Here is a 17,676-nt window from a genome sequence, read left to right as displayed (position 1 = left end):
AAGAAAATGTCATGATGTCTGCAACTAACTTTCACACGTTTCAGCAAAAAAAAAAAAAAAAAAAAAAAAAAAAGTACAAACCTACATACACATTGAAAATGTGGCAAAATGCTAACAAATCTTAACTTTTCAGAGTGAGTACACAGGAACTCATTGTACATTCTTTCAACTCTTCAGGGTGTTTGAAAACTGTTATACAAAAAAGAAATCTTTACTCACCTTTCCAGTGTGGGTGGCTGTTCTCTTTGTCCTAATCAAAAGCCTGTTAAATATGCCCAAAGGCACATTCAGGAATCACTCATGCTGCCTTCACCCTGCAACAATAAGCAGAACAACGTGTTATCACCAAGGAGTTTTATTAACTTAATGCTATTCGGTTGAAAAATGTTCTTAATATATAGCAAGCCTCTAGATTAAAATATTGCTATAATTCTTTTTTTTAATAGGGAGAAAAATGAAAAGAAGAAAAACCACCCCACTACATATTGACTGTGGGGAACCGTCACAGCCCCACCCTATTTAGGAACTTCTAGAACAAAGAAACTCCATGTAAATGTCCTTTTTTTTTTAATTTGCAGCTTTACTTAAGTATGATTGACAAATAAAACTGCAAATATTTAAGGTGTCCAACATGATGTTTTTGATACACAAAGGCACTCCAAAAACTCTGTAGAAAATGGAACTAAAAAGATAGCTTAAATTCGATGCAGGAGCCTGTGTTACCGTATAGTGGGTTAAGTTGCCACCTGCAATGCTGGCATCCCATAAAGGAACAGCAGTTGGAGTCCTGGCTACTGTGCCTCCAATCTAGTTTCCTGCTAATATGCCTGGGAAAGCAGCGGAAGATGGTCCAAGTACTTGGGACCCTGCCCCCAACATGGGGGACCCATATGGAGTTCCTGGCTACTGGCTTCAGCCTGGCTCAGCCCCAAACCTTAAAGACATTGAGGGAGCAAACCAGTGGATGGAAACACACATGTGTGCGCTTTCTCTCTGTTCACTCTGCCTTTCAAATAAATAAATCTTTAAAAACTGATGGAAAAAAAAATTTGAGATCTATGTGTAGGTTTTGCATAATACACATTTTCCATGATCTTTCTGAGGAACCGTCATATGTATATGCTGTTCAATCAAGCTCATTAATATTTCCTTCACCTCACATAGTCACCTCCAGTTCTGTGGTAAGAACAGCTGAATTCTACTCTGTCTGCGAATTACAAATATACAACATATTATTATTAAACACAGTCACTTCAGTGTACATTGGGTCTCCCATACATTAGGTCTTCATGTTCTTCACTCTGACTGAATTTCTGAGACCAGGCTTTGTAGGCATCCATATGCACTCATACAACCCCATCAGAATTCCTGAACATTCTTTCAGGCAAAGATCCAATCTAAGGTACATTCAACTACAATATCTACACATTGCCCAGCAACATGGCATCCTGGTCTAGCCTAACAGTCACATCCACACCACCACTCCCACGCCTTTCACTTTGCCATGATCTGTGACATTTGGTGCTCCCCACAGCCCTGTGAGGCAAGAAGACTTTCCTGATGCCATTTTCCAGAGAAGGCAGCAAAGTTCTGAGATGCTGTATGACAAGGATATTCAATAAGCAAACACCAGAAATACTGCTTAAGTCTCTGACCTAAGCTCAGAGTTGTCTCACTCTACAGATCCTCCTCACCACCCCCTCACCTGCAATATGATGCTCTCCTAAAAACCAAGCCCAGAGCCAAATGGCCAAAGACATTCTCATGTGGAGGATGAGAGCTGTGCCATTGATTCCTTGAGTATACATATTCATAATCATTCTTAATAGTGCCATTAGTGCTACACTCATTATTACCAATTACTGTAATTACTGTTGGTAATTATACTTCCCTTGTAGACACAATAACCCTTCACATATTTTTGGCATTTCATATATGTGTACTTCACTTTTTCCCCTTCTCAAAAGGGCACTCTGTTGGCAAACTAAAATAAAATAGGCATTACATTGCTCCCCTGGTAATTTTTACCTTCGCCATAATAAAAGGCAGTTATCATTTGCTGTTGAAGATTTTCCTTTCATTTTTTACAAAATGTAAACCACAACAGAATTCAATGGTACAGACACAAATCCATATGGGAGCAGCATCATAACTAGAGTTGGGGCTACATGAGCTATTTCCCCATGCGGGCCTGATAGGGCCTTTCATCTGCTCATCACCAAAATTCTGTACCCACACAAGGCTGGGGCTATTGATGTTGAACTTGTACAGCGCTGGCATACAAAACCCCCAGGAAAGCCGATCCAGGACCCTCATGCATTTGGCTTTCAGTCCTGTCTTCTCCACTTGTTAGCTTGATTAAAATCGAAAGAACATCTCTGTGCTGCTCCTTCACCTGAGGATTGGAACATCTGCTCACAAGGATGCTGGGAATCCACAAAGGAGAAAGACCATGACTCACTGCCTCACAACTGGAGCACTTACACCCCCAGGAATACTAACCAAGGAGTTATGCCAAGAGCTACACAAAACTAAAAGAAAAAAAAAAGAACACACAAGATGTACTGCTCAGAAACTTCAATTTCACTTAAAGATTTTTATGTAGGAGTAAGTAAATAATAAAAGTTGTTAATATTGAAACAAATATATATTATGGAGTAGAGTGAAATTATTGCATGCATTTTTTAAGTTAAATCTCTTATCCTTACTTGTGCAGATCATTTCCAGCTTTGCTCTTAAACTTAAGGGTAAGAACAGACGGATGAACCCTCTGACTTTAAAAAGATGGTCTTGGGGGGCTGGCTGTGGCGTAGTGGGTAAAGCCACTGCCTGCAGTGCTGGCATCCCATATGGGCACTGGTTCTAGTCCCAGCTGCTCCACTTCTGATCCAGCTCTCTGCTATGGCCCGGGAGGGCAGTAGAAGATGGCCCAAGTCCCTGTACCCATATGGGGGAGCTGGTAGAAGCTCCTGGCTCCTGGCTTCGGATTGGAGCAGCTCTGGCCACTGTAGCCATTTGGGGAGTGAAGATGGAAGACCTCTCTCCCTTTCTCTGCTCTGTCTTTCTAACTTTGCCTTTCAAATAAATAAATCTTTTTTTTTAAGATTTTATATTTTTATTTGAGAGGTAGAGTTACAGACAGAGAGAGAGAAAGAGACAGAGAGAAAGGTCTTCCTTCCGTTGGTTCACTCCCCAAATGGTCACCACGGCTGGCGCAGCGCCAATCTGAAGCCAGGAGCCAGGTGCCTCCTCCTGGTCTCCCATGCAGGTGCAGGGCCCAAGCACTTGGGCCATCCTCCACTGCCTTCCCAGGCCACAGCAGAGAGCTGGACTGGAAGAGGAGCAACCAGGACAGAATCCAGCGCCCCAACCAGGACTAGAACCCGGGGTGCTGGCACTAAAGGCGGAGGATCGGCCAAGTGAGTCGCAGCGCTGGCCCAAATAAATAAATCTTTAAAAGATTTTAAAAATAAAGATGGTCTTGGAAGAAAATGTGAGGCTATCAGGGATTTTTTTTTAATTTTAAAATTTTGTATTTATATAAGGTGAACAGATTTCATATATACAGATTTCAGAGTGTAGTGATACTTACCTACTCTATTCTCCCTCCTGCCCATGCTCCCACTCTCCTTCTTCCTTCCTTATTGTAATTTTTATAATTACATACTTTCAGTTTATTTTATAATCACAAGCTTATGCCTCCAACAAATAAAGAATATACTGGGGCTGGCACTGTGGCATAGCACGCAAAGTTACAGCCTGCAGTGCTGGCATCCCATGTAGGCACCAGTTCAAGTCCCCACTGCTCCACTTCCAATCCAGCTCTCTACTTTGGCCTGGAAAAGCAGTGGAAGATGGCCCAAGTCCTTGGGCTCCTGCACCTCTGTGGGAGACTCAGAAGAAGCTCCTGGATCCAGCCTTCGGATCTGCACAGCTCCAGCCATTGAAGCCAACTGGGGAGTGAACTAGTCAATGGAAGATCTCTCTTTGTCTCTCTTCCTCTTCTTTTTCTGTGTACTCTGACTTTCAAATAAATAAATATTTAAGAATGCACCAGGGGCCAGCGCCGTGTCACAGTAGGTTAATCCTCCGCTGTCGCTCCCCGTCTTCGTGGAGGAACGACACAGGACCCTGCGCTGTTCTTTCGTCTGCTCGGCCCTCCCCGGGTTTGCTGCTGGTTCTTCCCGGGTTGGCTACTATCCCTTCCACCTCCGTGGAAGGGCGGTTCCCCCTGGCCACATTCCCCACTTCCGCAGGGGAGCGGCACACCGCCGGCCGGCTCTTCTCGGGGGCTGCACAGGTGTTCCTTCAGCTAGATGTTCCCCTTAGATATTCCCTGTGCATGCCGTCTCTCTCCTCCTTTATAGTCCTCCTCTGCCAATCCCAACTCGGCTGCCCACACTCCGAGTACGCTACTCTCCAATCAGGAGCAAGTCCTACAGTTTATTAGTTGAACTGGAGGCAGCTGTGCGGAAGCTGTTTACTTCTCTCCCAGCGCCATATTGTGGGAGAGCAGATGCATAGAATAAGTCTTAATTCCAGTAACTCAGTCCAGTCCGGATTGCTCCCCACACTCCGCCTGCGGAGCTGGCATCCCACATGGGCACTGGTTCTAGTCCTGGCTGTTCCTCTACCAATCCAGCTCTCGGCTATGGACTGGGAAAGCAGTAGAAGATGGCCCAAGTGTTTGGGCCCCTGCGCCCATGTGGGAGACTAAGAAGAAGCACCTGACTCCCATCTTCAGATCAGTGCAGCTCCAGCCACTGCGGCCATTTGGGGAGTGAACCAGTGGATGGAAGACCTTTCTCTCTGTCTCTCCCTCTCACTGTCTGTAACTCTACCTCTCAAATAAATTTAAAAAAAAAAAAAATGGTCAGCATCTTTTAAAAAAAGAAAAAGAATGTACCAAGTAATAAGTAGAAAAACAACTGTTCCTCAAGAATATAGACAAGGGCTATAAACAAATCTCAAAATGTCAATTTTACTCATATACATTATATTCTTTTTTGTGCTCTGTATATTAACTACCACAAATCAGGGAAAACATATTAGCCTTTTTGAGAGCAGGGATTTTAATGTAAAAATGGCCCACATTCTGAAGAATTCTCTTTAAAATCAGAAGCAGCAGATTTTTGCAAGCTCTAGGTAGGCAGATGAAGTCTAGCATTAGGTCAGATCCTCTCTAGACCATGTTTTCTGGTACAAATGTCACTGAAGGTCCTTCCTCATCCTGTCCCACCCACGTCCCAGTCTGCCTTGGACACACTCCAGTCAGGCAGGCTGCTGCCACTGAGGTGCCCAAATTGAGATCACTGAAATTTCCTCTGTCCCACACTGACTGGTAACACATTCAGTATTCACAATAATTCTCATTGAAATGGATATCTGCCTCACTACAAAATACATCTGAAAGTGCCTACTCTTGGAGGCCAGCTTCCATGAGGAACCCCATGATCCCCTCCCTCTGTGACTATGTGGCCCCTCCCATGCTCACCAGGTCAAAATGATGGAGTGGCACTTTTGTCTTGGGAGGGGGGAAGCTGTCTGCCAGACATGAGGACACTCGAGATGCTCCACAGAGAGGTCCACGTGGTAAGGAACTGAGGCCTCCCGCACCAGTCCTATGAGTGAGCCCCTGTGGGGGCATATCTGGTAGCCCTAGCCACCCTTTCAGATCTTTCATGGCTCCTTCAGCGGACGCGTTCACCACAACCTCATGCAAGACCTCAAGTCTGAACTCCCCGGCTAAACTGCGCCCAAACCCCTGACCCACACACAGAAGCTCTGTGAGGTAAGAGATGTGTCTTACTGTTTTAAGTTGCCGAGTTATGAGTTCATTTGTCACACAATGATAATATAATAACGTGTCAGCTTAAAGAATCATAACTAAAAGGAATTTCATTTACCTAACACCCAGCTAATGTGTGATTGCATCACCCCCACCCCATACCAACATTCATCACCAGCTTGAATTTTCAGTTGTTCTCTTGCTCTTTTTTAGGGTTTTACCACATCCGTATTCTCAAAATGTTGCATTCTGCCTGGTTTTGAACCTAATATAAATGAAACCACACAGTAAGAGTATGTGCAGATTACAAAATTTTTTGTACCAAAGTAATCTCTTAATTCCATTTTCCACAAGCTTTTTGATGTGCCCACATTTGTATTCTTTTAAGATGTGCCTCTGAAGATTTTGATATTCATCCCTTTTGACTCATGTAGTCGTAGTTCATGCATTTTTTTTTCAACACTATACAGTTCTCACTGCATGAACACACCCACAATTTATTGCTCTGTTCTACTGCTCAGGATCCTCTGGGGATTTTTTTAGCTTTTCATTATTTTGAATAATGCTGCCATTTGCATTCTAGTGCTTGTCCTAGTGCACATAGAGAAAAGTTTCTGTAGGATATACACTTCGGAAAGGAGAGTTGGCCTTGGGATGGCAAATGTTCCACTCCTCTAAGGAATGCCAAATTGTTTTCCAAAGTGGTTGTGTACAATTGACTCTTTAGCCGCCTTTCCAGTCTCTCTCCAAATAAGAGGCCTGCTTGTTTTGCTAATTACCAGGAAAGCTTTCAACCCACAAAAGGGAAAGCTTTTCCTATTTGCAGCATCACTACTGCAAATAAATAGTACTCCAAAACACTGACCCAGACAGCTGGAACATATTAGTCACAGGACATCAGTACAGACTTCAGAATAATGATGAGACCCAGCCAGCACCATACACTGCCCAGGGGGACAAGACAAATGTGATTTCTAGGCCTACGATAAATTCAGAGACTGCTTTCTTTCTGGTAGTTTCACATATGATAGTCCTACCTTATTGCTGTCTCTTGAAGGTAGAAAAAAAAAAAAAAAAAACCTCACACACACACAACCCAATTCAAGATTAAAGCAAGAGAGCTAAGTCATTTCCATGAGATAATGTTTGTTTTTGTTTTAAACAGAGAGCTGTTTGTTTTCATGTTTCATTTTTAAAATGGAATTGTCATTTAACATACTGAATTTTATTTGTGGGAATGCTACAAAAAATTCCCAAGTATTTTCTTTCCAAAATATCCTTTGCAGATGTCCTTAATCCAACTTTTTAGGAGGTCATCGCTAATTTTTATGATAATTCAATCTGTGTTTCTAGTGAAAATGTGACAGCAAATGTTTTTATTGGCACTAAATACAAACAGTGAGCAATTCTTCCAATATGCACAGGAAGGAAAGAACAAATACTACCTCAAAGAGGCTCATACCATCTAATGGAAAGAAAAACAAGCGTACCAAAGTAGCACAAAGCTAGGTCATTCGAACTCAACCTCTTGACAGTTCTTTTTGTCCCTTAAAGTCACTTATCCCTCTGATATAGGAAATGTTATTAAACCCATTTTGCAGATGGAGAAAACTGAAGCCCAAAGAGCATTAAGTTGTGCACAGTTACACAGCTGATAACTGTAGAACCAGGGTTTTAGCCCAAGCAGTTCACACCAGAGTCCACATTCTTTTTTCCCCAAAAATACTTACTTATTTATGTAAAATACAGAGCAACACCGGGATTATAGGGGATGGAGAGAAAGACAAAGACAGGTATCTTCTCTCTACTGGTTTGACCTCCCAAATGGCTGCTACAGTGCCAGATTGAAGCCAGGAGCCAGGAATTCCATCAAGGTCTCCCACATGGGTGACAGTGACCCAAGCACTTCAGCCATCTTCCACTGCCTTCCCAGGCACAGTAGCAGAGAGCTTGTTTGGGCAGAGTGGCCAGGACTCAAACCGGATCTCTGATATGGGAAGCCCTGGTATAGTAAGCAGCAGTTTACCCTGCTGCACCACAACGCGGGCCCTTAGTCCGTAAGTTTTAATGCAACACTCATTTCAAACAGCAGCATCTCTTCAAAGTATCCCCAGTCTCCTGGAAATCATTCTAAATTATCTGGCTAATATTTGATTAAATGATGGCTGATTAAGTGATGCATTCTCAATTAGAAGCTGTAAATGACAAAAAAAATCCATTATTATGCTAAACAGTTTCTTCAGACCCACAAGACCAGTCTAAGGCCCTGATATGGTTACTGCAATAATGGATACCAGTTATTAAGTATCTACAATGTACTAAGCACTTGCTAATTATTAACTGCACAATTTCTAATTCTTCCCACATCTCCCCCAAGTATGTATTACTCTCATGTTCACAGTTGAAGAAATGGAGGCTCTGAGAGTTTAGATAACTTGGCCATAGAGAATGAAATAACATGACAGAGACACCATTTGAATCTTGTCTCTGATTGCAGAGTTCATATTCCTTCCACAGTGGTTCCTTCGGACAAAATAAAACTACCTAATCCCAAGGTGTGAGGTAGGCAAGTGTGAACCTTAGGGCCTGGAAACAACCCAGAAGGAGGTGCTGGACTTCGTGGTGAACAGCAGGCAACAGCACACTTAAAGCAAGGGACATAGTCAGAACCAGGACACAGTCAGAACCAGGGCTCATGACCACCTCCTTATAGGGCAGGTTCAAATGGTCTCACCAAAACAATGTTTTTATCTGCAAAATGGGGATATCTTTTGCTTTGATTTGATAATTTTTTCACAGGCCACACTTGTATCATGGTTTTTTTTTTTAGTATTATGACTTCCTCATTCTATTCTACTCTAAACAGAATAACCTTGCCAACTACATCAACCCTTTATGATATGAGGAAAAGTTAGACACTTTTATATAAACATCACGGCTGGAATGGACTCAAAGTAAAATATTTGGCTCATTGAATTTTTCTGTTACTGACTTTAGAAATTCATAAACACTCGTTTCAAACAGCAGCATCTCTTCAAAGTATCCCCAGTTTCCTGGAAATCATCCTAAATTATCTGGCTTATATTTGATTAAATGATGGTTGATTAAGTGATGCATTCTCAACTAGAAGCTGTAAATGACAAATAAAAAAAAATCCAGCAGCCCCACAAATATCAGAGCTATGAGATATACAGTTCCTCAATAATGCCCTTTAGTCATACATGACATTAGTTATTTAATATCTGAAATGTGGGTTTAAGAACAGAGCGCCCAGGTTGGCTCCCAGCCATCTCCATGGTAACCTTTTAGCACTGAGGGAAGGATGAGCAACTGAAGCATTGTAGGTCTGCTTTGCACAATGAGCCGATCCCATCTTTCTTGACCAGCTGATGTAATCCATTAGTGAGCTACACAGAAGACCATGTTTCTTTACAGACAAAAATCTGTATCTTCCGTCTGTCCTGATAGTCAATTCCAGAGTGGAGCAAGGGCACAAAGAGGCCATTCTCTACATGGAGGCAGCCAGTGAGGGGAAGAAACCTCCTCAGAAGAGTGGGACAGCCAGCGCCGCGGCTCAATAGGCTAATCCTCTGCCTGTGGCGCCGGCACCCCGGGTTCTAGTCCCGGTCGGGGCAACGAATTCTGTCCCGGTTGCCCCTCTTCCAGGCCAGCTCTCTGCTGTGGCCAGGGAGTGCAGTGGAGGATGGCCCAAGACCTTGGGTCCTGCACCCCATGGGAGACCAGGAGAAGCACCTGGCTCCTGGCTCCTGGCTTCAGATCGGCGCGGTGCACCAGCCACAATGCACCAGCTGCAGCAGCCATTGGGGGGTGAACCAACGGAAAAGGAAGACTTTTCTCTCTGTCTCTCTCTCTCACTGTCCACTCTGCCTGTCAAAAAAAAAAAAAAAAAAAAAAAAAAAAAAAAAAAAACAGTGGAACGTATTTGAAGAGAACAGAAACAGCCACTGCTAACACTGCCTCAGCATCTGCCCTGGGCCAGACCATCTGCTCTTCACGTATCCTGCATTCTTCCTTCAAACCCCTTACTCAACAACCCTGAGAGGACACACCGCAATACAGATCTCTGCTTAATAGATAAGGAAATTGACTCAGAGGAGTTAAATGACTTGCCCTCAATTATACAGCAGGTAAATGCGTACAATAATAGGCTCATAACATATGGTAGGAACTTAATAAATGAACCTGGAAGTCCTAGTTGAGATGTATCATTGAATCAACCATTAGGTAAAAGAAAAAAAAAAACTAGAAAACACTTCTGATCTCATTAGGATGTTATAAAAATAAAATGGGATTATGTATATATAAAGTGCCTAGCTCAGTGCCATAATCTTTGGTATATGTTATCATAGGTGGGAAACAGTGTTATAAAAGCAAAGAATGTTAACTACCTAGAACAGAGCTATAATCATGAGTACAACAAATATCATAATCAGTCCAAGATATACAAATGGTAGTTGAGTACATGAAAAGATGTTTAAGATCTAATCATTAGGGAAATGCAAGTCGAAATCAGTGAAATACCACTACATACCTATTAGAATGTCTGCACTTATAAGACTCAATATAAAATGCTGGTAAAGCAGCAGCTCAGGGGCCGGCACTGTGGTGTAATATTACGTAAAGCCTCTGCCTGCAGTGCCGGCATCCTATAGGGCACCAGTTCAAGTCCCAGCTGCTCCACTTCTGATTCAGCTCTCTGCTATGGCCTGGGAAAGCTGTAGAGGATGGCCCAAGTTCTTGGGCCCCTACATCCATGTGGGGGACCCAGAAGAAGCTCCTGGCTCCTGGGGCTGGCGCTGTGGTACAGCGGGTTAAAGCCCTGGCCTGAAGCTCCAGCTTCCCATATGGGCAATGGTTCTAGTCCCGGCTGCTCCTCTTCCCATCCAGCTCTCTGCTATGGCCTGGGAAAAGCAGTACAAGACGGCTCAACTCTTTGGGCCCCTGCACCTACGTGGGAGACCCGAAGGAGGCTCCTGGCTCCTGGCTTCAGATCGGTACAGCTCTGGCCGTTGCGGCCATCTGGGGAGTGAACCATCGGATGAAAGACCTCTCTGTCTGTCTCTACTTCTCTCTGTAACTCTTTCAGATAAATAAAATAAATCTAAAAAAAAAAAAAAAAAAAAAAATAGAAGCTCCTGGCTCCTGATCGGTGCAGCTCTGGCCATTGTGGCCCTCTAGGGAGTGAACCAGCAGATAGAAGTTCTCTCTCTCTCTGCCTCTGCCTCTCTGTAACTCTGCCTTTCAAATAAATAAATAAATCTTTTTTTTTTAAAAGAGGCAGCTCAACTCACACTTTTAGACTTCACTGGTAAGAATGCAACAGGTTAATAGGCAAGCAAACCACCTTACATCCCTACAATGGAGTATTCTTAACCAATTATGTCCCATTGTCCCTATACATGAGACTCCTATAAAAACTTAAATTGGATCGGAAACTCTTTCCCAGGGACCACACAGGGAATAAGAGAGGGAGGAGATGTACAATTTGGGACCTGCTCAATCGGACTTGCCCCAAATGGTGGAGTTAGAAACGTGCCAGGGGATTCCAATATAATCCCCAAGGTGGCATGTACCAATGCCATCTCACTAGTCCAAGTGATCAATTTCAGTTCACAATTGATCATAATGATAGGTCTAAGAGTCAAAGGGATCACACAAACAAGACTAGTTAGTGTCTGCTAATACTAACTGATAGAATCAAAAAGGGAGAGAATGATCCATCATGGGAAGCGGGATACACAGCAGACTCATAGAATGGCAGATGTCCTAAACAGCACTCTGGCCTCAGAATCAGCCCTTAAGGCATTCGGATATGGCTGAAGAGCCCATTAGAGTATTTTAGGCATGGAAAAGCCAAGACACTCTGAGAAAAAGAAAAAAAAAAAAAGACCTAAATGAAAGATCCCTGTGAGTGAGATCCCAGTGGAAAGAACGGGCCATCAAAGAAGGAGGTACCTTTCTCTGAAGGGAGGACAGAACTTCCATTTTGACTATGACCTTGTCGGAATAAGATCAAAGTCGGTGAACTCAAAAGACTTCCATAGCCTTGGCAACTCATGACAAGAGCCTAGGGAGATTACTGACACCATAAACAAGAGTGTCAAATTGTTAAGTCAACAACAGGAGTCACTGTGTACTTACTTCCCATGTGGGATCTGTCCTTAATGTGTTGTCCAATGTGAAGTAATGCTATAACCAGTACTGAAACAGTATTTTACACTTTGTGTTTCTGTGTGGGTGCAAACTGTTGAAATCTTTACTTAATATATGCTAAACTGATCTTCTGTATATAAAGATAATTGAAAATGAATCTTGATGTGAATAGAATGGGAGAGGGAGCGGGAGATGGGAGGGGTGCGAGTGGGAGGGAAATTATGGGGGGGAAGCCATTGTAATCCATAAACTGTACTTTGGAAATTTATATTTACTAAATAAAAATAATAATAAAAAATAAAAAACTTAAATTGGGCAATAAATATACTTATAGTAAATTTGAAATAAATATGTCATTGAAATATCTGCAAAATTGAAAACTTGAGACTTAATGGGTTAATAATAATAAAGAACAAATCATTGATATGTACAACATCATGGATGAATCTCAAAGCATTAAGCTAAGTGAAAGAAGCTGGTCTAAAAATAGTCTAGTCCCTTTCTATGATATCTGGAAAAAGCAAAAATTATAAAGAGAGGGAACAGATTGGTGTTGCCAGGCGTTCAGAGAACGGAGGCTTTGACTACAAACAGGCAGGGCCATGGAATTCGAGAGGGATATTATTGTTCTGTATGCTGTTTGTAGGGGCTACATGAATAATGTACATATTAATATTCCTAGAACTCACCATGGACCAAATATTTGTGCCCTCTACCCCCAAAATTTCTATGTTCATCAATATGTTGGTATTTGGAGATGGGCCTTCAGGGGATCATTAGGTCATGAGGGTGGGGTCTTCCTGGTGAGCTTAGTGCCCTTGTAAAAAAAGTCAAGACAGGAGAGCAAGGCTCTTTCTGCCATGTGGGATTATAGCAGAAGGCATCCATCTGTGAACCAGGAAGAGGGCCCTCACCAAACCCTACCACGCTGGCTGGCACATTGACCATGGACTTTTAGCCTGCAAAACTATGAGAAATAAATGTTTCCTGTTTAAGCCATCCAGCATAGGGTATTCTGTAACCCGAATTAAGACAAATTATATAGCCCAAAATGTTGAACTTCACTGTTGATCATTTAAAATTATTTTTAAGTTGCACTTAAAAATTCTACAAGAATTGGTGGGTCTTGGTGAATGACTGGACATCTGACATCGGTGGAGAAGAAATGGAAAGTCAGAGTCAAACAGCTCTGAAGTTCCCTGACAAAGGAAAAATAATATGGCTGGAGACTCTCAGGAGTCAGGGTGAGAGCAGAAGTCAACAGAGGCTTTGAGAGATGCTGCGTATCAAAGACCTTGGCTTCCTGGGGCTGGCGCCGTGGCTCACTTGGTTAATCCTCCGCCTGCGGCGCCGGCATCCCATGTGGGCACTGGTTCTAGTGCCGGTTGCTCCTTTTCCAGTCCAGCTCTCTGCTGTGACCCGGGAGGGCAGTAAAGGATGGCCCAAGTGTTTGGGCCCCTGCACCTGCATGGGAGACCAGGAAGAGGCACCTGGCTCCTGGCCTCGGATCGGTGCAGTGCCAGCCGTAGCAGCCATTTGGGGAGTGAACTAACGGAAGGAAGACCTTTCTCTCTGTCTCTCTCTCTCTGTCTATAACTCTACTTGCCAAATAAATAAAAATAAATTTTTTAAATATTTATAAAGACCTTGGCTTCCAGCCTGACTTTACCAAAGAACAACTCTTAAGTCATGCAAGCCATATCACTTCTCTGAGCCTTGGCTTACCTAATAATGAGGCAAATATTCTTGAAGGTCCTTTCCTGCTACAAACTTCTAAGGTCAATCTTTTTAAGCTATGGAATCTAGGAAGACAGGATAAAGAAACAGAAAAACCTAAATGTGGAAAAATGAACATACCTCTGCACAAATGCTACCGGACGGTATGGGGGGGAAAGCCATTGTAACCCATGAGACGTACTTTGGAAATTTATATTCATTAAATAAAAGATAAAAAAAAAAAAAAAAAAAAAAAAGAAAACAAAGTGAAAATCACCAGCAGACATGAATGATAAGGTGATGGCAGAGAAAAAACAGGAGTCTCAGAACACCACCCTGTTGTGTGATAGAACAATGATAAGTGATGTTTCAAAGTGGGTGAGGGGTAGGGAGCTGGAGTGACTCAGACCAATCGTTGAAACAGTCAAGAGGAATAGATGTGACAACACAACAAAACCACACAGACTTTCAAGAGATCCATAGAGTGACTACCCAATACAGTAACAGAAAGGCTTAGTGCCTAATCCAAAACTTAAATGTCATTTGAATATCTTGGTTGTGTCCCAATTCTCTGTGCACTTACATTTTCAATCTCACTCTGCCTTTAACTTTGTTGTTAGAAATACAGAATATCATAAAACCTAGGAATAGTTCCTCTGTGACAGCCCACTGTCAGAGGCTGCAATCTTAAAAATCTATAAATATCTGGAAATGAAGAAAATGACCATTAGGTGCTGGTGAGCCAGGTTTTGGTCCTATAGAAGTTTATCCAGAACTCTAGAAAGCAAGAAACCATTGCACTGTTAAATGAGTTAACAGAAAGTATGCAATTTAAGAAGTACTAACATTTTATTGTTGTCACTTTATTAGCCTGTGAAGCCATAAAATAGCTTGGAGCCAATAACATTCCCAAACTGACCATCTGAAATGTGACAAAACCTTCATCTCTCTTCGGGGAAGACCTCAAAACACCATTTAATGGGCCTCAGCTATTTCAGCCAAATGAGCCCAGGGAGACATAACCACTCTGAGCACTGATGGGGATTAAGGAAATTAACAGTTAAAAAAGAATACCCACAAGCAAAGTTAGCACACAGGAAACTCTTCCAACACAACTACTTCTGCCAATTTTCCTTTTCCGACGAGCTGTACAACCCATTTGGCGGAATCTGCTTCTAGTAACTGTGAAAGAGCAGAAGGAGCGGGAGACCTCAGCTGGAGGTCCGGCCTCTCCCACCACCAGCAGCTCACTAAGCGGGCGATCCTCCCCTTTACTTGTCTCCCCTTCTCCATCTAACATTCAGCCTAGATAGTGACACGAGCCTGATGAGATCACGTCTGTGGAACCCCCTAGGAGAATACAGGTCCAATGGAAGGTGCTCTCTTGCTATTCTGTCTGGGGAGGGGCAGGCAAACTTCACACACATACAATCACATCCCAACCGCCTCTTTCCAGCCTGCCACACGCTTCTCTTCCATCACAGCTGGGCTACTGAGCAGATGTCGGAAGTGATAAAGGCGGAAGGTGATGAGGAAAAACACTTGGGTTACCAAGCTTCCAGCAGCCTGGCTGTGGCAAGATAAAAAAAAGTCACTACTTTTTTACTTACATTCTATTTATCTTTGTTGAGAGCTTCCTATGTGTCAGGCACCATGCTAGCTACTAACAAAAAGGAGATTTTTCTTTAAAGAACAAGCTGTGTCCTCAAACATGTTCATTCTGGAAACAGTTGATTAGCCAACCAGCTAAATAGAAATGGCTAAGAGCTCAGTCTAGAAAGATGAGATGGAGCCGGAGCTGTGGCATGGTGGGTGAAGCTGCCACCTGCAGCACGGGAATCCCATATGGGCACTGGTTCAGGTCCCAGTTGCTCCACTTCCGATACAGCTTTCTGCTATGGCCTAGGAAAGCAGTGGAGGATGGTCCAAGCCCTTGGGCCCCTGCACCCATGTGTGAGTCCTAGAAGGGGCTCCGGGCTTCAGATCAGTGCAGCTCCGGCCATTGAGGCCAACTGGGGAGTGGGCCAGCTGATGGAGGATCTCTATCTCTTCCTCTCCTTCTCTCTCTGTGTAACTCTGACTTTCAAATAAATAAATAAGAAAGAAAGAAAAGAAAGGAAGAAAAGGAAGAAAGAAAAGAAAGAAAGGTAAGACTAAACTAGATGAGTGAAACAGGGGAAAGGCCCTCTAAGGGCTTTCTAAGAACAGCATGGGACCACAGGGAAAGGAAGGTGGGTGAGAGGGCGTGACAACAGATAAATGGTAGGTAGGAACCGTGTGTCCAGCTCTGACACTCAGGTTTTCTCCTATGGACCATGGGAACCAAGGAGACATTTTTAGTGGGGATGAACATGATCAGCCTTGCAGTGTAGAAAAAAACTCATTTAACATTTAACTCATTTAACTGCCCTTAACTGTAAGGGCAGTTGGGAGAATGGAATGAAGAAAGGGCAGGAGGATAGATTTAGTAGGAATACAAGCAGGAATGCGTTTGAGAACATGCACAAATGCAGGATAACCAAAAGGTAAAATAACATACTCTGGCTACTGGAAAAGGAAGTGTGGATGACTCACTGGTTCAGTCTTGATGGCCAAACAGGATGGTTGGCTTTTTCACAAGATGCAGATTCGGTAGGCAAGAGGAGTTAGCTCTGCGCCTGTGCCACTCTGTGCATAACCTCGTGTATGGCAAATCACTCTACATTTGTGACCAGCATTTAGCTGCCTATTTCAAATTTCCATAGGCAAGAGGACCTCTCAGGATAGAATGGAGTGCCTGGGTAAGAACACAAATCCCTGCTCTTAAGAACTCTAAGGAACCACAGTGAAACCATCCATCCCCCACAGCAGAACCAAAGCTCAGAGAGGTTAAGGGACTTACCTTAGGCCACACAGCCTGAAAAAGAGGGGACTGAACTTCAATCCAGGTGGTCTGTGTGACAGGGAACAAAACCAAAGCATTTCTCCTTCTTTCACACACCACCCGATACAAGCCTTCTGCCACCAGCTGTTGTTGGAGGACTCCTCCCATGCAGTTCTCCGGCAGACAGACACCAGCTGAGCATCCTCTCACTGCATTCTGACATGGTATCTGAAGACCATGTCACATCACCCCACCTAAGGGCAGGGTCACACGAGACCACTCCCCACTTCAGCTGCTAGTCAAGAGCCCCATGTTGTTTTGCTCATGCCCCTGACTAACCAACTATAACCGAGGGGTCCCCATGACCCTTCCTAGGTTTGGTTAGTTTGCTCCGATGGCTCACAGAACCAAAGGAAACACTCACTTTGGTGGACTGGTTGATTACAAAGCACATTACACAGGATATAGCTGAGCAACCAGAGAGAACAGACGTACATGGCAAGACATGTGGGAGGCACACAGCACTTCCCTACCCTCTCTGGTGAGCCACCCTCCGTGTATTCAGAGCTGGAAGCTCTTAGAAGCCTACCCTTTTGAGTTACTATGGAGGCTTCACCACATAAACATGACTACAGGAATCACTGGGCACTGATGACCAATTCCACCTTCAGCCCCTCTTCCGTCCCCAGAGGACTTTCTGGTGACCAGCATACATCCTGACACTAAGCAGGCACCCTCAGCCACAGAACATCTCAACAGCACACAGAAGACACTCTACCACACTAGAGTCCAAGATGCATGTGCCAGGAAAACAAGGACAGAGACTAGACATACATTTCTCCTGCATCACCATCTATTTCAAGAATGTCAGCTTTTCATCATCTGCCATGCTATTCTGCTCCATTATCTAAGGGCCTATCACTATACACCATATGCAATAAAGGTTCAACAGCCCTGTTCTCTGGCCACTTGATTCCCATCTTAATACTCAGGCAACCCTAAACTTCTTAATGTTAATCTCTAAAAGTGCTAACCACACAGCTGAGCCTTGGTTCAACTGTCCTGAGGTCCTGAAGTCAGCTTCTTAAAGTTCATTCCAGTGGCTCTGCCAATGTAAAGGGATGTTCTGGTTTCT

At 43.5% G+C, this 17,676-nt stretch overlaps 1 protein-coding gene across 9 annotated transcripts in view; it reads right to left on the bottom strand.

The window, feature by feature from the left end:
- SGMS1 (sphingomyelin synthase 1) overlaps positions 1-17,676 on the bottom strand; it is a 337,794-nt gene that overhangs the window by 294,621 nt on the left and 25,497 nt on the right. For 8 of the 9 annotated variants that reach the window (XM_051823915.2, XM_051823912.2, XM_070057669.1 and 5 more), the window contains exon 2: positions 220-314. The gene's annotated coding sequence lies outside the window, so the exon portion shown is untranslated. Of the gene's footprint in view, positions 1-219; positions 315-17,676 lie in introns of those variants that run through there. The other variant, XM_070057673.1, reaches the window with a different exon arrangement.

The sequence above is a fragment of the Oryctolagus cuniculus genome, chromosome 15 (assembly GCF_964237555.1).
Source record: "Oryctolagus cuniculus chromosome 15, mOryCun1.1, whole genome shotgun sequence".
Classification (NCBI taxonomy): domain Eukaryota; kingdom Metazoa; phylum Chordata; class Mammalia; order Lagomorpha; family Leporidae; genus Oryctolagus; species Oryctolagus cuniculus.
This window is presented reverse-complemented; position numbering and strand designations above follow the sequence as displayed.